The 20,874-nt window shown below is 46.4% G+C and overlaps 1 long non-coding RNA gene across 1 annotated transcript in view; it reads right to left on the reverse strand.

Annotated features, from left to right (window-relative positions):
- Nucleotides 1-5,261: 5,261 nt before the first annotated feature.
- The window catches only part of LOC142011205 (uncharacterized), a 98,371-nt gene continuing 82,758 nt past the window's right edge, over nt 5,262-20,874 (reverse strand). The window contains exon 3 of the long non-coding RNA XR_012644995.1: nt 5,262-5,803. This is a non-coding gene — a long non-coding RNA (uncharacterized LOC142011205). The remainder of the gene's footprint in view (nt 5,804-20,874) is intronic.

The following is a 20,874-nucleotide window of genomic DNA, read 5'->3' on the forward strand; positions in this document are numbered from 1 at the left end:
TGCATGTGGCCTGCGCTCCCCCTGGAGAAATGAGTAGCCATCGCCATGTGGAAGCTGGTCACCTTGGACAGCACCCACTCGGTCAGCCACCAATACGGGATGGGGAAGGCCACCATCAGCGTCATCCTCTTTGAGGTAAGGCAAGGCGGGGTCTCTGAGAGGGGAGTTCTGGGGAGGGGGTTCTGGGCAGGGGGGCCACCCGCGTACGCTACCACACATTCACGGGTGCCCATGCCCTCCACCCCCTGCAGGTCTTTGCTGCCATCAACAGAATCCTCCTGCACTGTCTGATCTGCCCTGGAGGATGTGGACACTGCCATGGCCAGCTTCCAACAGCTGGGATTCCCCAACTGCATCAGCACATTGGACAGTAACCACATCGCCATCCAGGCCCCACCACACAGCTGGGGATGGTACATCAACTGAAAGGGCTACCACTCTGTTGTCCTCCAGGCCCTTGTGGATGCCTGAGGATGTTTCACAGACATTTGTGTGGGCTGGCTGGGCAGAGTCCACGAAGCCTGCATCCTGCGGAACATGTGGCTTGGCCATAGGATGTGGGAGGTGCCGGTGGGGTACATGACTATGCCCCCATGCATCGTCGCCGAGGTGGCCTATCCCGTCCAGGCTTGGCTAATGCACCCCTATATAGGACATACCAACAAGAGCCAGGACCTCTACAATGCTCACCTCAGCCAGGCCAGGAACACAGTTGAGCAGACGTTTGGCCGTCTGAAGGCGCACTTTAGGTGCCTTCTGATGCGCCTGGAGGAAGGCCCGCCCAGCATACCTGCGGTTGTGGGCACCTGCTGTGCTCTCCACAACCTCGTGGAGAGCAAGCAGAAGCTCTTGGTGGCGCACTGGGCAGCCGAGGCCATGCTGCACTTTGAGCACCCAGGTGCGGTCCCATGTTGCCAGGGGCAATGGGACAGGGTGTGTGTGTGGGAGGCCCTCTGGGAGGCCTTTGCTTGGGGGATCTCATGACCTGGACCTGGCCTGCTCTGCACAACGCCCCCTGCACCCACCTCTACCCCACCAGCACCCCCGCCCGCATGCACTCCGTCACCATCCCCACCTGAGGCAAGACACGTAGCACTGTTAAATAAATATAATTTTTTTTCTTTTGAAAAAACTAAGAACTATGTGATTATTTACAATGGAGTGTGGGGGGCCTCAATCCTCCATGGGGGTGGCTGGTTGGGAGCCACAATGGACCCTGGAGCTGCGACCGCCCTGGGTCCGGGGACCGCAGTGGGCCTGGGATGGGGCAGGGAAAACGGGGAGGAAGGGCTGAACTGGGGTTTTTAGGGTCTCAGACTGGCAGGGAGAGCCATGCACAGTCTGGGCTTGCCCAGCCACAGCCAGCGTGCCAGCTCCTCATGCTTGGCTGGGGACAAGGTGGCTGGGAGCAGAGCTGCAAGGGTGGGGGGAGTGGAAGGGGTGGGGCAGAGGAGGGGGACAGGGCATGGGGGGCAGGGGCGGGGGGAGCTGCGAGAAAGGCCATCCATGGGGGTGGGCGGCTGGACCAGGTGGTTGGCGACAGCCTGGGTTAGGGTGTCAAGATACCCAGCCACCCGGTCCCAGGCTGCCTGCTCCATGGAGAGCCATTCCTGCAGCAAGCAGTTCTGCTCCTGCCATGTGGCTGTATGGGCTGCTGCCAAATTGTCTGCCCAGCTGCAGCAGAAGCTCCACCCTCCACAGCACCCAGTCCAGGGAAAAGTCACCCCTTCGCCCTCCTCGGCTGCTGCAGGGCTCCCGGGTGTGTCCAGGGAGTTGGGTTGGCTGGCGGATGTCGAAGCTGTGAAGACATAAGGGGAGAGGGCAGCGGCCTGTCAGTCACAAGACCAGGTACCATGGGCCAGTGGCCTTGTCCCCACCATTGTCCCTCCCTGCTTGTGGTGGGGGGCCCTGGGGCAGCCCATCTGCTATGGGATCTGTCAAAGCGGGGCCGTTAGTGGCTACCTCAGCCCTCCCTGCCGTCTCAGGCATATGACTCTTGTGGCAACCCATGGCCCCATGCGGGGACCCCCCGCATGCACAGTCTCCTCTGTGACAGCATCTCCAGGTCCCTGGCCTGTGGCCGTGTGCCTGGGTTAATGCTGGTGGTGTTAGGGACTGTCCCCCAACCACATGCCAGGGCACCCCATGCCTGGTCCTACCATGAGGGTTCCTTGAGTGGTTCAGGGGAGGCCCGAGCAGAGGTAACTTGACTGGGGCCCTCGGAGGGCTCCGAGATGTAGTGTGGTCCCTTGCTTCTGCTGTCATTGGCCCCGTTGCTGGCAGGTACATCGGGGAAGGGCACGTCGAGGGTCCTGGCTGGGGCTTCTCTCTCTGCCCCTTCAGCTCCACCATGTCCAGGGTCTCCTTGGGTGGGGTGGCCTCCCTGGGTCCCAGCAGCTGTTGGAGCTCCCTGAAGTAGGGGCAGGTGGCTGGCGCCTCCCCTGACTGCTGGGCTGAGACCCTAGCTTGGGCTTACCCTGCCGCAGTTCCTTGACTTTGGAGCAGGCCGGCTCGGGGGTTTGGAGGTGCTGGCCCCTTGTGGTGAGGTTGTCGGTGAGGCGGGTGAAGGTGGCCGCATTTCTCTTCTGCTCCTCTGTCCTGAGCAGGACATCCTCGTCCCCCCAGACTGCCACCAGGTCCCGGACCTCAGCTTTGAGCCATAGGGCCCCCCCTCCTCTGTGGGGGGGCTGCCCAGAGCCCTGGGAGCCCTGCTGCCCAGAACCCTTGGCTCCATGGAGATCCTGGCGGGTCTTGGCTGCTAGCCATTGGTTTAGCCAAAGTGGGGTGTTGCCTTCTGAGAGTGCTTGGGAGTGTTGTCTGGCCACCTCTTGCTCCTATGGCTGTCAGCGTGCACACAGCTTCCTGAATGGAGTTTCTGTGTCCCTGTAGCTTTAAGGCACCTGGTGCTGACAGCCATAGAGCTCTGGCTGTTGGCCACAGTGTGTCAGTGCTCTGGGGAGGAGCCGGCTCCGTGGAAGACTTTTTTCATTTTGAAATGGCGGCCAGGGAGCAACTACACACATTTCATTTTGAAATCAACATCAAAATGAGGCGTTATTCCCAACACAGGAGTGCAACAATGACTTTGAAATGAACGCCTTTTTATTTTCAAGTTGATTTCAAAACGAATGATTTGTGTGCAGTCGTTCTCCTGCTCATTTTGAAATCGCCCCTCATTTCAAAATTGCTTTTGAGATGAACAGCTAGTGTGGCCATAGACGAACTGTTTGATTACTCATCAACATAGCTATAGAGAAGAAGGATGGAATTATCATATGATTATTTGCACACACTACTTCAAATAACTGATTATTTTGTTGCCATGCACTAATTTTTCCACAATCAAAAAGGAGCCAAAGGCTAGGGAGCTCCAGGGGACTTTCACACTCCAGCCAAGCTGCTCCTACATTGCACAGGTAAATAAATCCTTACTAGCTGGGGGAGCTGAGCACCCAGATAATCTTAGCTGGGACATCATTGTTCCCACTGTGTCTGCCAGTGAGTGTCTATGGGCATATCCCATGGTTCTTTCTGCGGAGATGCTCTAAAGTTCTTTTCCATTTAGTTGTCAGTGTCCGAGAACTGACTGTCCAATCTGGGAAGGATACTGGGGGATTGCTAGAACTTGGATCATTTTAGCCACATTCTCACTGCACTGATTTTAGACTGAAATCTAACTTGCACCCCTTGTTGAGTAAAATATCCTGAAATTAAAATTGAGTTAGTTTTTTTTTTTTAACATGGATGATAAGGCTAAAACCTTCCTGCAGTGCAGAGCTACCTTGGGAGAGGACCAAGTCCAAGGGGCTGGCAGAACCTCTGGGTGCATTTGAATCCCACGGAGGTGAAGCTAAACCCAAGAGGTTCAGAGAAATCTGCTGGGTGCAGCTTCTCCTTTTGGCATCTGTACTGTGTAGAGCTTGGAAGAGCACTTCCACTTTTTCTTTTTTTTCTTCTTCCAATAAGTCAACCTTTGATTCAAGCGCAAGAACAAAGTTTAGATGAATATCTGCACTTCGCTATAATTTGGGAGTATTTGAATCACAAGGTTTGGTTCAAATCTATCTCTAATTGGCAGGAATGAAAGGCTATTTAGATTACTATTCATCAGTAATTTGTTTTTAGATTGTATTTTACCAAATCACTACATTAGTAAAAATGTGATAAATGTGGGCTGGGCTTGGCACTGCAATATTTTACATTTGGGCTATGTCTGCACTTGAGAGTTTTGTCAACAAAATCAGAGTTTGACTGACGAAACTTGCAGAGCATCTACACGCAAAATGTGATTTGTCAACAGTCTGTCAACGAAACTCGGCACTTTTGCCTCTCTGCAATGAGGATTAACGCCTTTGTCGACAGTTTCTGTTGGCAAAACAGCCATATAGACACTCTGTGTGGCCCTCTGTCAACAGACAGGGCTTCTGGTTCACCAGGCACCCATGTTTGCTGAGCTTCCGGTTGTCCATTCTGTCGAGAAAGCAGCCAGGCAATCTGGCTTCTCTGTGTCGACGGAGTGGATCACTCTTTCAGTCTGGTTGTGTGCGTGGATGTGATCTGTCAGCAGAAGTTTTGCCGTAAGATCTCTTCTGACAGAACTTCTGTTGATAGATTGCTGTAATGTAGACGTAGCCTTGATGAGACATTTTCGTGGAGTTAACCTGGCGGCTTTAATGGTTACACATGTACACCTAGCTGTGTAGAACAGTGGTTTTTCAACCTTTTTTCTTTTGCAGGCCCCTGAATAATTTTGAATTTTTAACTTGGACCCCTCTGGAAATCTTAGACATAATCTGTAGACTCATTAGCAGACCATTGGCTGAAAACCACTGTTGTGTGTAATGAGAACCTTTTGCAGACGCCTTAGACATAGTTTGCAGGTCCCCATGGTTGAAAACCACCAGTGTAGATAGACTGAGGAGAAGGGATCAAAGGGACATTATTCCCTAAATGCAGTGCTAGGTTTAGGAAGGTTGATAAATCTAATATTTCTAGTAATGCAAAATTATTGTGATTTGAATTGTTTCCCATTTCTAGAAAAGTGTGGCAGACTCTGAATTGCTTCCTCTCTGTCCAGCTGGTATTTTCTGATGACTAAACTTTTTGAAGCAGATAGTGCTGCCCATAGAATGGGAGGTATGAACATTTTTATGTTATAGTTTCACCTTGATTAAATCATTGTGCTGTACACATGCTTGGTAAAAGATAATTCCTGCATTGCAAGATTTGCAATGAAAATAAACAAGACAAGCAAAGGAGGAAGAAGGGAAGTATAATTATCCCCAGTTGACATTTACACTATGGAACTTGTTATATGATGTCACTGGGGCCAAGAAGTGAGCAAGATTCAAAGAGGTGTTGAATGTTTATGTGGATAAAAAAAATATTCACCTTTTATAACAGTGAATTCTAGAAAATGAAATCATTTTTGAAGGGAATACAATGCCTCATATTTTGGGGTCTAACCCAGTCTTTAGTCATTATAAGAGAATCCCACAGCTGTTTGTTGTGGGGGTTAATTTCATCTTGCTCTGAGACATCTGGTACCAACTGCAGGTGGAGACAGTATACTGGACCTTCTGAAGCACAAGGTTGGTTCAGTATGGCAATTCATGTGTTCTGTTTTATGGATGGCACGTTGAGAGCTTAGATGACTTGGAAGTCTCATAGCAATTCTCTGACAAAGCAAGGAGTTGAACAGAGATCTTCTGAGGCTCAATCCAGCGCCTTAATCACTGGCCATCCTTCTTCCAGGTGTCTTTCTTACTGTGTTTGTGCACACGTTGGTTTGCTACCACATAACCTGCAGAAATTGAGAGCTGAATGCAGGAAAAATGTTCATCATCTCACATTTTCGTTAGAAAAGCAAAAACAACAATAACAAAAAATCAGTACATAAACTCTAATATATATTCTTTTACTTGTACATAGAGGTGTTCTGTGAAATACCATATGCATTTTGAAGAGGACTGTCAATTAAATGTACTTAATTTATTAGATTAACTCAAGAGTAATTGATTAAAAATTAATGAATTGCAGTGATAAACAATAGAATACCACCTGAAATTGTATTATTTGCAAATGCTTTTCTACATTTTCAATATTGATTTAAATTACAATACAAGTCAAAGTGCACAATGCTCACTTTATTTTATTATAATATATGCACTGTAAAGTGGTAAAAGATACAGCATTTTTCAGTTCACCCTCATGAAAGCACTTATGTGCATTCTCTTATCATCAAAGTGTATTCCTTACAAATGTATATTTTTTGGGGGGTTACATACCTATACTCAAAACAATGTAAAATTTTAAAGCCTGTTAAATCTACTCAGTCCTACTTCTTGTTCAGCCAATTGCTAAGATAACCGAGTTTGTTTACATAAATGGGAGATACTGCTTGCTGTTTCTTATTTGCAATGTAACCAGAAAATGAGAACAGGTGTCCATCTGACACTTGTGTTGTCTGGATTCGTAAAACATTTGGCCACCATCTAGAGGATATGCTTCCATGCGGTACAAGAAGCAGGACTGAGTGGACTTGTAAGCTCTAAATTGTTTTGTTTTTGAAAGCATGTTGTTTTTGTACATAAATCTGTATTTGTAAGTTCGACTTTAATGATAAAGAGCTTGCATAAAAGTATAAGATGAATTGAAAAATACAATTATTTTGTTCTTTATACTACAAATATTTGTAATAAAAATAAAGGCTGTGTCTACACGTGCCCCAAACTTCGAAATGGCCATGCAAATGGCCATTTCGAAGTTTACTAATGAAGCGCTGAAATGCATATTCAGCGCTTCATTAGCATGCGGGCGGCAGCGGCGCTTCGAAATTGACGAGCCTTGCCGCCGCGCGGCGCGTCCAGACGGGGCTCCTTTTCGAAAGGACGCCACCTTCTTCGAAGTCCCGAATAAGGGGACTTCGAAGTAGGCGGGGTCCTTTCGAAAAGGAGCCCCGTCTGGACGCGCCGCGCGGCGGCAAGGCTCGTCAATTTCGAAGCGCCGCTGCCGCCCGCATGCTAATGAAGCGCTGAATATGCATTTCAGCGCTTCATTAGTAAACTTCGAAATGGCCATTTGCATGGCCATTTCGAAGTTTGGGGCACGTGTAGACACAGCCAAAGTGAGCCCTGTACATTTCTTTATTTTGTTTTAATTGAAATTAATATATTTGAAAATATAGAAAGCATCCAAACATATTTAAAGTAAATATTCTATTATTCCAACAGTGCCATTAATCATGATTAATTTTTGTAATCAGACAATTAATTTTTAATCCTTTGACAGTCCAAATTTTGAAATTGCTCTTACAGCAGATTAATAATTTTCTTGTAATTCTGAATTTACTTTTAGTGCATTTATGAAAAAAGTAGGTCCTCCCAAGATGTTGAAGTATAATAATATTTTGTGCTCGCCTTATTACAGACGTTCTCCAAGCAGGTTACAAAAATGTTATTCAGTTTCACAGTTCCATGTTATAGATGGATAAACAGAAGCTAAATAAAGATTTTCCTAAGGTTACATAGCAAGTCAGGGTCAAAATAGGCATGGTATTTGAATGTCCGGATTGCTTGTCCTCTGCTAACTACTGCATGCTTGTTTGTAGTGTATGTAAATCTTAGGAATGTAACTTTTCAGTTTAGCGAACAAAGTAACTATTTTCTTTTCAATAATCAACTGCTAGCCAATATCTGATTTGGTTATGAAACCTGTTATTTATGGGCATGTTTAATCTTTACCTTTGCTTTTTGTTAACATTTGTATAGATCATTAGCACAAGATTCTACCAAGGAATGCTGTCACACTTTCATGGGCCTTATAGGACATAGGTGTCCAAAAGGAATGTGAGGGATTGTCACAGTCCCTTGTCCTCCCCCACCAGGCACCTTCCCCAAGCCAGATGCTGCCCCCGCAGCCAGACATGCTCCTCCTCCTCCCCCCAGTCACTCACAGCCACTCTGGGCTAAAGCCACACTGTAATGTGGCTGGAGCCCACTGGGGCTGGAGGAGCTGCCTCCACTGCGGCTGCCATGTGCTTGTCCCACCATGGGGTGGGGAACGTGTGCAGAGGGGCACCCCACTTGTGTGGCTCTCCTGACCCTCACTGTGCCATACTGCACTGCTCCATTTGCCACATGTGGCATATATGGAGCGTATTGGACACTGCTGTTATAGGAGATGCTCCTATTGATGTCAGTGGACTTTGGATCTGGCCATTAATTTCTTCTTATGAATCAATCCTTTAGTCCCCTAGTCCTTTTGTTTTTCTTCTCAGAATATATCCTCTAGTTTATATATGTATATGTATTTATGTAATGTTAGTATAGTGCCTTTCTGCTGAGATGGCCAGCAAGGAGCACCAAATGTGATTATAGTCTTTTTTTTCTGCCTTTTATATGTGTTCACAAAGAACTGGACCAGTAACAAACTAATTTCAGAGAGATTTTTATTATAACCTTTTTATATATATTATCATTCTGCTCACACAGTGATAAATCTGCTTGTACAAGGAAGTGGAAGGCTTGTGGCTTGTATAATGCTCTCCAATTTCTCAAATGTAGTTGGCCTCAGAAATTGTACTTTAGTTGGCAAGTACCACAGTTCTGATGGCATTTAAGTCACCCTTGTCTGATGCTGGATGTATGCTAAAAAAGGCACCCCACTCTTAGGCCCCGCCTAGATGGAGCTGCTCTCAGGGCAGCTCCATGCTTTTGAGCAGCCTCACAATTGCAAATGGCTACTCATTAGCATACTCACGTGGCTGATTAGCATAGCTGCATGAGATTTTACTCTTAGCAGAGGGTGGTGCCAGTAGTAAACATGCCATGTGACATGCCTCTGAAGTTTTTCAGGGACAAGGGACTGGTGACAGGGGATGGGGGCTGATTAGCCAGCAGTGGCACATCCACATGGCACATTTTCTGCTGGCACCACCTTCTGCCAAGAGCAAAATCTTGTGTGGCTATGCTAATTAGCCACACAAGTATGCTAATGAGCAGCCCTTTGCATTTGCGAGACTGCTCATTACCTTGGAGCTGCCAAGAAAGCAGCTCTGCGTAGGCTGAAATATTAGAATTTCACACGAGAAAATAACTTTCCTTTCTAAAAGGAGGAATCTATTTTTAGCAGCAATCAGACAAAAAGGGTTTGTAAGGTGGAAATATACTGGTAATTTAAAGTTCTAGTTGACTCCATTTCCCTCATAAGAAACTTGAAAGGGCTTAAAATCACCACCTAATTCTCTCTGGCACTAAAATGGATAGCCAACAAATCATACTGTGATCGTTCTTTGTGTAATATCCAACATGATTATTAATAATAAAAACATTTATGTAGCGTAGTTCACGAGTCTAGATATTACACTCCCTCTCCTGAAAAAAATAGTCTCAAGAAGGCAAAGAAAATGTTAAGACCCAGGAATATAGCTCAGCAGAAGAAGCAGAAGTAGATACTGATAATGAGTAGAAAGGACAAGTAGTGATGTGAAAAGATAGATTTTACCAGACAGATTTAGAAGTGTGGAAAAGATTAAGGAACCTATTGGGTGGGGACAGGATGTATATTCCAGACATGAAGCCTATGTCTGCATTAGCCCATTCGTTTGGAAGGGGCATGGCGATGAGCAAGTTGGGAAGATGCTAATGAGGCACTGCCATGAATATGCAGCATGTCATTAGTATAAGGGCAGCTGCACAATATTCGAAAGTGCTGCTTTCTAATCACGTGCTGCCTATGTAGACAGGGGCCCTTTGAAAGGACCCCACGGACTTCGCAAGCCCCTTCTTCCTATTTGGAAGCAGCACTTTCGAATCGTGTGTGGCTGCTATTATGCTAATGAGACACTGCATATTCATGACAGTGCCTCATTAGCATCTTCCCAACTCGCTCATTACCATGAAAGGAAGGGGCTAGTTCAGCTGTAGCTGAGAGCTCTATAGGCATGAAACCAAGAGTAAAGATGTTGGAGAAGTAAGATAAAAGTTCCCATCTGTCTCCCAGACATGGACTCTCAGGCTGTCTACACTAGCCCGGATGATCGACCTGCTTAAAAGTGAGGTTCAGGTGCCTATTGTCCCATTGGGATCTTTCAGAAACTAACGTCCCTACTGTAATCACAGTGTGCTGTATTCTGCATAACATTTGTGAATCCAGGCGGGACAGAGAGTCTGGAGTGCAGAGGCTGATGCCGTGATCAAAGCTTATTTGCAAGCACCTACAAGGCTGTTCTCCAATAACAACAGGGATAATCAAGAAGGCTTTGAAACATAGCTTCATGAATGATCTTCCAGACATGATTGCACTTTATTTCATTGTTGTAATATCACGCCACACTCACCAAAATGATTTGTGCACCCTACCAAATGTGAACCAATAAATCAGACAGTGGCTTTCATAGAAAGAATGCTTTTATTTGGGGGGGATGGGTTAAGTTGCAGGAAGAAGAATGGATGTAAAGGGAGGGTTATTTTCACAAAAAGATGAGCAGCTGTGCTATTGGCCCTCACTACTCCTACCTGGATCTCTCTGCTGCGAGTCCTCTGTTGACCTTGGCGTAGCAGCGGGCAGCTGTGCTATCAGCCTTCTCCACCCCTGCCTGGGTCCCTCTGCCGCTAGTTCTCTCTGGACCTTGTTGTAGCAGTGGGCAGCTGTGCTATCAGCTCTCTCCACCCCCGCAAGTCCCCACAATGATTTGTACACCCCACTACCTGTGGATACTAAAAAAAAAATCACACTATGGTTGTCATTAAAAGAATAACTTTATTTTGGGGTAGAGAGGGGGTTAAGCAGCAGGGAAAAACAGGGGTGTCAAGGGTGGTAGAATAGCCTTTTTCAGTGGCTCTTGGGAGTAGAGCAGCAGACTGTCCTTGTCCTCCTTTCCCACATACAGGGACCTCAGTGCTTGGGGGGGGGGTGGGCAACCTCTATTCAGGGGAGTCCTGGCAGCAGGGAGCGGAGCCAGCAGTGTTGTGTTGGGAGTCCCTCTGCAGCTCCAGTGTGGAGTGAAGGACTTCGGTTTGGGAGCTCATGTCCGTTATGAGTTTTGCTGTGTTCTCTCTCAGGGACACCAACTGCTTTCTGCCGAACTCAAGCACAGCCTAGCGCCACTCCTCTCAGCGTTTTCTGCTTGAGCCTGCTCCCTGTGCTGCAAGATAAGGTCCTGCTTGGACCTTTTGCACTTCCTTGCCCTGTCTTCCACTGTAACATAACAGCATTACCCTGACCGCAGGGTGGTCTAGTGGTTAGGTCTCTGCACGACCCATGGACTCAGGGTGTAGGGCTTATCCCTGTTATTACCATGTATATCTTTAGTTTGGGGTGTGGCCACAAGAGTCCAGTTTCTCTGGGATTCGCTCCCTTGGCACCTGTGAGAGGGTGTGGAGGCTGCGTCCTCCAGTGACTGGCCCAGTGGAGCACTCTGGCTCAGGTCCTGTCAATGGCAGAGCCTGCTCCTGCGTCCTTGCTGGCCAGCCTTGAACTGGGCTAGCTTCTCTCTTTTCATCCTGCCTCCAGGCCTGACGCTGGCTTCAGGTAAAATGGGGCAGGGCTAATTGGGCAAACAGGTTCTGGTTAGCCCCTGCACTGCCACACCTTCCTCTCACTCCCTTACATCCACACCAAGGATGCCTGCTGGAAAGTGAAGGTCAAAATTGAGATATAAGTCACACACACACAGCACTTACCCATGGAGTGAATGGGTCTCTGTCTTTACAATCAGTGAAACTTTCTTTTTGCAGGGCCACTTAAGGCTTCTTAAGGATGACAAGGATTCAAACCGTGCATTGCACAAGCCGTGACTTATCCACGCCATTTCATTGTGGACATGATAAGCTATTGTCTGCTTTACAAAGGAGAGGGATTGCAAAGCAGGGGAAGTAGGCCGGTGTCCTGGAGTAGGGGGAAAAGTCTTTTTTTTCAGCCATTTCCTAACACAGTGCTCCACAAGGAAAACCCACCTGTGCTGGACACGTCGGTGTGTGGGACCAGGGTCCACAGAGCTCAGCAGCTGCATGGTTGTGGGGGAGGGTTTGATTCCAGTTGCATGGATGGCTGTGTCAGGAGGGAATCCCTGTAAAGTTAAAAGAAATGAAGGGGGAAGGGGAAATGGGAGGGGAGAAGGCCTGGAGAGGCTGGCAGTCGCACAGAGAGAGGGAGATGGAGCGCCCACCAGTCACGTGGTGCGGCAATGCACTCCAGGGAAATGTAAAAGGGCAGCGAGTATTGCAAAGAAATCCAATCCAAATTCCTGTGCTGCTTTAGGTTGCCAAAGAAGACATCACACTCCTAAGAATAACAGATAGTGAAACAGAAGAAATCCTTATCCTGTGTGAGTGCAAGCCTGCAAAATTTACCAAAATGCTGTGTGATGCTATGATACCAGATCACTATCTGGTTGCATGTTTTGGCAAAGTGTGCTACCGTGGAAGCTGCAATGTCATACCTGCCCAAAAACCTCATGTAAAAATACAAGAGTACATGGGCCTTCCTGGAGCTCTCCAAAAAGGATAAGTATTCCATACCCAGAAATATTAGCACTCTGTTCTGAGAGGCCTAGATCCGTAGAAAACCTATAACCATACCTATACCCAGCCGCAACCCGCTTGAAGCATTTAGAAAAAAATACTCACCAGAACGTCTGGGCCTTGGGGTCTCAGGGACTGCTGTAGAGGGGACTGTCTCCAGGTCAATGGTGAAGAGTTCGGGGCTGTCTGAAACAGCTTTCCCAGGGCCCTGCTGCTTGGCCTTGTCCTCCTTTCCATTGTCCTCTTCCTTCTGGCCCCTCAGCTCTTCTTAGCTCACCCTGGACTCCAGGATAGGGCCTCCAAAACAGTCGAAATTAAGAATGGGCAATGTATTCGGGTCCTCTACAAGAAGCACGTGTAGCTGTTCATAATAGCGGCAAGTCTTTGAAGGTGACCTGTACCGCCAGTTGGTTTCCTGGACTTTGTGATACTCCTGCCAGAGTTCTTTCACTTTTTCACCTGGCACTGCATGAAGTCCCAGGAGTAACCTCTGGCAATCATCCCAAGCAATATCTTCTCAAATATGTCCGCATTTCGCTTGGACCCTTGAAGGCTGTGCACCGATGACTCTTCTCTCCAAACAGCAAGGAAATCCAGATGCTCCTGAGGGCGCTCTGCTGGCGCTATCTTGTGACCCCAAGTACTAACCAGACTACAACCCTAAGTGCTCATCATTGCAAGCGATGGCTACTGATACAGTGTGATGCGATGGGTAAAAGAAATTATAGCTTCTGGACACCCCTTATATTTCCTGGGCTTGCTGGTGATGAAGTGTAGTTTGGGGCTTCCTGTGACCTACTTCCTGCGCACCTGGAGAGCAGTGGAGATGGAAGCGGCCATACATATCGGGTAACTGTGTAGCTTTGTGGGATATAATATATATATATATATATATATATATATATGGGACATAAATTTGATTTTAAGACTTGGCGCTTCCACGCTAGTCTTTATATGAAATTTTAAATTCGAAGCTGATGCTATGCCCACCTGCTTTCATTGATGTTATGATATCGATCTTATTGCTCCCTAAAATCAAACTATTGGTATTTGCATTGAAGACAGTGATGTAAAATTGAGCTAACTGCCTTAAATTCGACTTTATCATGTAGTGTAGACATAACCTTAGATACAGTCTCTGAAGAGTCCATTGCAGGTCTTAAAAGAACGCCTGAATATGCCAGCACAATACATTTTAGAAGCATTTCGTAAGTTCCTGTACAGACTGTACAGACAGCCAATAACACCAAGAGATGCTGGGGTCAAGGTGGAAGGGAGGGCCAAGCCCTTCACCTTCAGGGCCGCGTCTACACGTGCACGCTACTTCGAAGTAGCGGCGCCAACTTCGAAATAGCGCCCATCACGGCTACACGTGTTGGGCGCTATTTCGAAGTTGAAATCGACGTTAGGTGGCGAGACGTTGAAGTCGCTAACCCCATGAGGGGATGGGAATAGCGCCCTACTTTGACGTTGAACATCGAAGTAGGGCACGTGTAGACGATCTGCGTCCCGCAACATTGAAATAGCGGGGTCCGCCATGGCGGCCGTCAGCTGAGGGGTTGAGAGACGCTCTCTCTCCAGCCCCTGCGGGGCTCTGTGGTTATCGTGTGCAGCAGCCCTTAGCCCAGGGCTTCTGGCTGCTGCTGCTGCAGCTGGGGATCCATGCTGCATGCACAGGGTCTGCAACCAGTTGTTGGCTCTGTGGATCTTGTGTTGTTTAGTGCAACTGTGTCTGGGAGGGGCCCTTTAAGGGAGCGGCTTGCTGTTGAGTCCGCCCTGTGACCCTGTCTGCAGCTGTTCCTGGCACCCATATTTTGATGTGTGCTACTTTGGCGTGTAGACGTTCCCTCGCAGCGCCTATTTCGATGTGGTGCTGCCCACCGTCGAAGTTGAACGTCGACATTGCCAGCCCTGGAGGACGTGTAGACGTTATTCATCGAAATAGCCTATTTCGATGTCGCTACATCGAAATAAGCTATTTCGATGTAGCGTGCATGTGTAGACGTAGCCCTGAAGGGGCAGGGCCAAGGGCAGAAGAGGTGGGGCTAGGGCAGTTCTGCCCTCACCCCACCATGCTCCCTCTGAGCTGCCTGCGGAGCAGCAGCACAGTGCTCTGCAGCATTTTATAGGACCTGCAGCTTTGACCTCCATGGTGACCGGAGGTCCAGGCCTCTCTGAAATGCTGGATCTGGGGGCAATTACCTCCCTTTTCCTCCATTCAGTGGTCATGTAAACTTTTTATCTTAATGCTGAGTCCATGTACAGGCTGAAACGCTCTAATCTGGCACCATTCATGCCGGGAATGATTTTAGTTACCTGGATGACCACTTATCATGGACGTGGTCAAGTTTCCTGTGGTCCCATAAAGTTTGTTTGCAGCCAACAGTCCTGGCTCTCAGTGTTCTGGACTGTTATTTTGCACCAATTTATCCCTAAATGTCTTCCAAGAGCCCAGTAAGCAGTGAAAGAGTTGGTAATGCTGCTAGACAATATTGACCTTCTGAGGGTGCTGGATTAGAGAGGTTCAACCTGTTTTAATTTCAGTGGGTCTGACATTCTCCTTTCCTAACATGTCTATGGCATGAATGATACTAGTTAGTGAAGTACAGGTTATTTTTAGAATATGAATTGTCTTATTGCAAAATAGAGGTGTGAGATTTGATTCCATGTGTGTTTCTACCTCCCATACACAATGTCTTTCATTTGGTTTTCTTTTGCCTGTATGATTAATGTTTTCTACTAGCAAACCCTCAAGGTGTCTCTAGAATTTTTCTCGTCCTTAAAATAGAATGCTGCTCATTGTGTTCAAAAAGAGCAGGCTTCTTTAATTAGATTTAGAGAGTTACTGTTACAGTTTTTGTTAAACTGATAGAATTCTGTTTAACAGTACAATTGTCGTTTCCTTCTTCGATATGTTGCTGTTTTTCAGTTATAAATGAAGTTTAAATATTTTATGCCTGATCCTTTTATTCATAAAAAGTAGTTGAAAATGGAAAAAAACAAGCAAAAACAACTTTTGGTACCACTAACAAGACTTTCACAGTGCCATCATGGCCACACTACTCTTGTACCTATGTACACCTTTTTTCTTTTCCCACCTCCCACACTCTGACCACGTCAAGCTCTCCCGAGGCTATATGCCTTCACACTCCATAAAGGACATAAGAACATAAGAATGGCCATACTGGGTCAGACCAAAGGTCCATCCAGCCCAGTATCCCACCTGCCGACAGTGGCCAATACCAGGTGCCCCAGAGAAGGAGAACAGAAGACAATGATCAAGTGATTTATCTCCTGCCATCCATCTCCTGCCCTTGTACTGAAGGCTAGGGCACCATACTTTACCCCTGGCTAATAGCCATTTATGGACCTAACCTGCAAAAATTTATCGAGCTCTTTTTTAAACCCTAATAGAGTCCTGGCCTTCACAGCCTCCTCCGGCAAGTAGTTCCACAGGTTGACTGTGCGCTGTGTGAAGAAAAATTTCCTTTTATTAGTTTTGAACATGCACTCCTATAGCATCATGTACAATTTGTTGAATCATAAAAGTAACTCATCATTCTTTTCCCATCCTAAGCCTCCAGAGTGCTCAATATTATACACGAATTTACAATGAGCTTGCCCTAAACAAAGCAACACAGGTCAATGATCTGGAGACCATTATGGTGGCAGCTGTACATCCTTGTTCTCACTTGGTAAATCATAGTCCAGCCTAGTTTGTCAGCAGGACTGGCAAGAGGAAACTTGCTGACCAACTTGGATCTCCACCTCTGGCTGAAAGATCAAAGAAGTGCATATGAGCCACTGCAGCTTGCATCATGGAGTCATGCAGATCAGAAGGCTGGTCATCACAGAACAGATCTTTTCACAAGCGGCTTCCGCTGCAGGTCTTTTTCAGATGGCATGTTCCTCACCTTCAGCACCTTTTGCTAGTGGTTCAGTATCCTCACAGTTTGTGAAGGATTTTTTGCGAGTGAGTAGACAGGAAATATATGTATACAGCATCTACGGCTACACTACCTTCCCCTTTCTGAAGGGGAATGCAAATGCTCTTGATCCGAAATGCAAATTAGGTGCTAATTTACATATCCGATGCCTCATTTGCATAATGGCGGCCACTCGCTGTTCCAGAAGTGCTGTTTTCCGGAGAAAAAAATGAGCCGCCTAGACGGGATTCATTAGAAAGGAAACCCTGCTTTTGAAAGCACCCTTCCTCACATTTTTCAGGAAGATGGGTGTTTTCAAAAACAGGGTTTGTTTTCAACGGAACCCCATCTACCCCTATTTTTTTGTTTTTTTTTTCCTGAAAACAGCCCTTTCTGAACAGCAAGTGGCTGCCATTATCAAATGAGGCACTCAGTATGTAAATCAGCACCTCATCTGCATTTCTGATTGCCTGCATTTGCATTCCCCTTCAGAAAGGGGAATGTAGTGTAGCCACAGCCACTCGTTAGTTAGAGCAGTTTTGTAAACTAGAGTGAATTATGATGAGCTTACAGGACACATGCATTGTCAGCCCTCTCTGAAACATGGCACCTCTTTCCACTGGGTGCTTTGGCAAGCCCAGCAGAGGAACCAGGAATCCAAATATACAAACAAAATGGTTTGTATGTGATTGGGATGGTGTATGTTGTCTCTGACCATCCCCATATGGAATCCACTGAGGCATGGATACAACCAGCAAAGTGTACAGTTTTATATATGTCAGTGTATTTTTTTGTGCTTGCCTTATTCTTCCTTGGGAAGCTTTGGTTTTCTATTTATAGCAGGAATTGTATGGAAGCTTCAAAGGTTAAGGTTCCAGGATGGAATGTGATCATCAGCGTTGGACAAAGAGGAGTGGTGGACAAAGCGACTTACATTCCTATCCAGTACCATTAGGAACAGAAAAAAAACCCTTTAGATCTTGGGGAGCTCAGCCTTTCTCATGCCTGCAGACATGAGACAGAAGCGTGAGAATCTAGCATGACTATCCTCTTCAGAGCAGCTGAATTAGAAGACAAGTAATTGTCCATTATTTGCTCTCAGGAAGCAAGAGGCTTATCTGAAGTCATTACGAATCTGGACACAGGACAGACAATCAAAAAGTGGCACATATTTCTCCAGTGTTGTTTTTCTAGTTAATTAATCAATTATCCAAAGTGATTAAATAATTTAACCTAGAACATTTGGTGAATTCAATCTTTTAAATTTTTTTTCCAATAAATTGAAGGCATGTAGTGGATAATAATAAGATATTGTGATTAACAACCAGTCTTGTTAGGGAAAAGATAAATATATGATGAAGGGATACTGTTAACAAAGTAAATTAAAAACAACATATAAAACCACTCTTTGCATGCAGCGAAATACTAGGTATTGAACTGTCATCATGGGAGTGATTATACAGATGAACTTACGTATATGGTAGTATGGGTATAACTCTGTTAGCATTTTCAACCCTTGGATACTATGCACGGTAGTGAATTTTCCCAGGTTCTTACATCTCATCTCACTGAATTTCAGGAAGATTTAAGTGGTCAAGGGCCAGATTTTTTAAAAGTATTTAGGCACCTAAGTGCGATTACTTAAAAATCTCATCCTGGGCCATGTAGGCACTTTTGAAAATGTAATTCTGCATGTGAATTTCAAGCTGACCTGGTTTCTTGTGCTCTTTATATCCTGTGCCTCCTCTCTAACCAGTCTGCTGCCTATAAACTTAACACACATGGGCATAAAGGCCCTTCACTCTTTTGGCTCTCTCAACATAGTCACTGGTTTCTTGCAGCAGTGCTTTCTGTCCTTTCCACCTTGCCAACCATACAGCCCGGACTGCCTTTTCATCCACTTTTTTCCCACAAGTCTCTTTGTGCTTTTTCCCCCAACATCACCGCTTATTTCCTTCCCTGAAGTGATCTGTTACGCTGCTTCTGTTTCCCCCTTCAGTTCTGTCCTCAGGACTATTTTTTCTCATGATGTCTACATTACCTCTGTCGAGGCTGATCCTCACTCCAGCAATTTGACTGCAGAAGTTGGAGGCCTGCAAGATCTTTAAAGTAGTCTGCCACTAAAGGATATAACTCCCCAAGGTCACAGATTCCCTGATCTTGGGGCATATGCTGCCACCACCTGACTCCAAAAACCCCCCTGAGAACCCAAGAAGACACAGATGTCTCCCAGTGGGGTAACCCCAGGCTCTTAACCCTCCCTCAGGAGTGCTTGAAAGTAAGTGTAATTTCTTTCTAGCTGACTTTTCATTCTCGGGCATGTACATACACAATATCCTTCCTTCTAGAAACAGGATTCAGATCATAGTCCTAACAAGCTTATCTCATTAACAAAACAAGACGTACCGTAATCCCTCGATTTACGTGGAGTTTGCATCCTGAGCAACCTCCACCTAAATTGAATTTCATGTAAATTGGGGGCAGGGTTGGGGAGAACCCAGGAATTCCCCTTACTGGGGGAGTGGGCAGCTAGGGAAAATGGAGGAGGCATCCCTACGGCCTCTGTCTTCTCTCAATTGGAAGAAACTGCAGCACAAGCAGCTGCCTGCACGCTGGGGTCCCCAGCTGGGAGAAACCACACTGCAAGCAGCTGTGTGCCTGCCTGGGTCTCCCAGCTGGGGGAGCTATGGGCCAGAGGCGGCGGGGCGGGGGACAATTTGGATTTGCTCTTAACTTGTGTTACTGTGAGCCAAGTGAAAATTGTAATTGTGCTTCTCAAGGGTTTACTGTACTTGGTAAGCATATCTAGTTGTTAGGTGTTATAGAGCAATTTGAAAAAAAGGTATCTTAAAGCACAGAGAATTGCTTCCTTGGTATCCATTTTAAAAGTTAGAGTGCATGGGGGCGGTATGTAAATCAGCATAGAGAAGTCCCACAAACCAAACCCAAAATTAAAGAGAAAATTATCTGATCGAGTCTGACTAAACATCCCCTTCTACTCACATATCTGTTGTCCCAAGGTCCAGTCCTCTCTAGGCACAGACATTACTGAAAAATTCCATTCCTGGTTTTAGGCTCATTTTATCTCAGTATCTCTCCTCTGACTGCCTAAAAGACTGAAGCAAGGAGATCACTGCTTCAATTCAGATCTCACATGTTCTTCCTACTGGGTCACCTGGCTGCCTGCCAACACTTCCTGGATATTCAGGGACCCACAGTCTCTGGTTTCAGTCCTTTGCAAGTAATTTAGTAAACTGAATGGCTGGGATATCTAGAAAAGCGTAGTAGCCCTCCCATTCATCACAACGTTAACCAGCTTAATAAGATAAAGGCTGAAGAGATGGTTAATAGATTTGCATTGAAATAGAATAGCTATAAAAATGTAGGTTATTGACTAAATTCTCCTCCTATTGTCTCCATCCCCTTGTTTGTTGCTTGTCTTTAGGCCAGAGTCTGGCTAAGTCTGTAAGGGTATGATTGTCTGCTTGACTAACCATATTTGCGTTAGCTCTTGTCTGAACTAGCACATCAAATAGTACTGTAACCGTGATTGCATGGGAAAGCGTTCCCAAATACATATCCATGGGGTTTAGGTGGCTTTGTGCTCCAGTTGGTGAGCTTCTGGAGAACAGGGAGAAGGTTCTTTCTAGACTGAAGAAGGTTGGGGGCATGGCAGGGTAGGTCTGGGGTCAAGTAAGAATTTACTTCCCTCTAATCTGGGACCCTTTTAAGTCTGATGGGAGGTTGAGTGAGACAATATCTTGTAGCTTGTGGTTGTGCATGGAGGAAGGGTGGTGGGGACGGAGCAACAGATGATAGTGGATTTCCTGTGAAAAGATGGAGGAGAGGAAATACCTTGTGGCTTTGGCTTGGATTAAGGGTGTCGGGTCTCTTGAGATTCACTTGGAGAGGAGGAAAGCAGGTTTGTGATCAGAGCATGTCCCTGGGAAGTTGAGTTCATGGGGCCTTGTGTTGGGGGGAGTGGGGAAGGTGTGGGACATACACCTGCTGATGAACTAGGAAGGAAAATTCCTGTGTGGAATGTTTCTCCTGCTGTTAAAGAGATGGTATGTTATGTTCCCAGTGGCTTGGGGTAATGGGATCAATTGAGAAAGGGGCCCTGGTGAGGGGGAGGTTTGATCCCTTGAGACTTCATCAAGGAAGACGTTTTGGAAAAAGTGTATCTGATATCTGTTGGGGAGAAGGGTTGGGTTTCTTGAAGTTTTGTGAGAAGTAGGTTCCCTGTAGTTTTGGTCCCTTGGTGTTGAGGGAAGGGAAAGTTCACACACCCCTCAGGTTTTTGTGAAGGGAAGTGGAGGGTGGTGGGTAACAAATTAATTCTCCAGTGTGAGGAGTCTTCCTCTTTAGCTGAGAGAAAGGGCTCCCCTGTGACTTGAGGATCAAGAGAAGATGGGTCGGTTGAG

This window comes from Carettochelys insculpta, chromosome 3 (genome assembly GCF_033958435.1).
Source record: "Carettochelys insculpta isolate YL-2023 chromosome 3, ASM3395843v1, whole genome shotgun sequence".
NCBI lineage: Eukaryota > Metazoa > Chordata > Testudines > Carettochelyidae > Carettochelys > Carettochelys insculpta.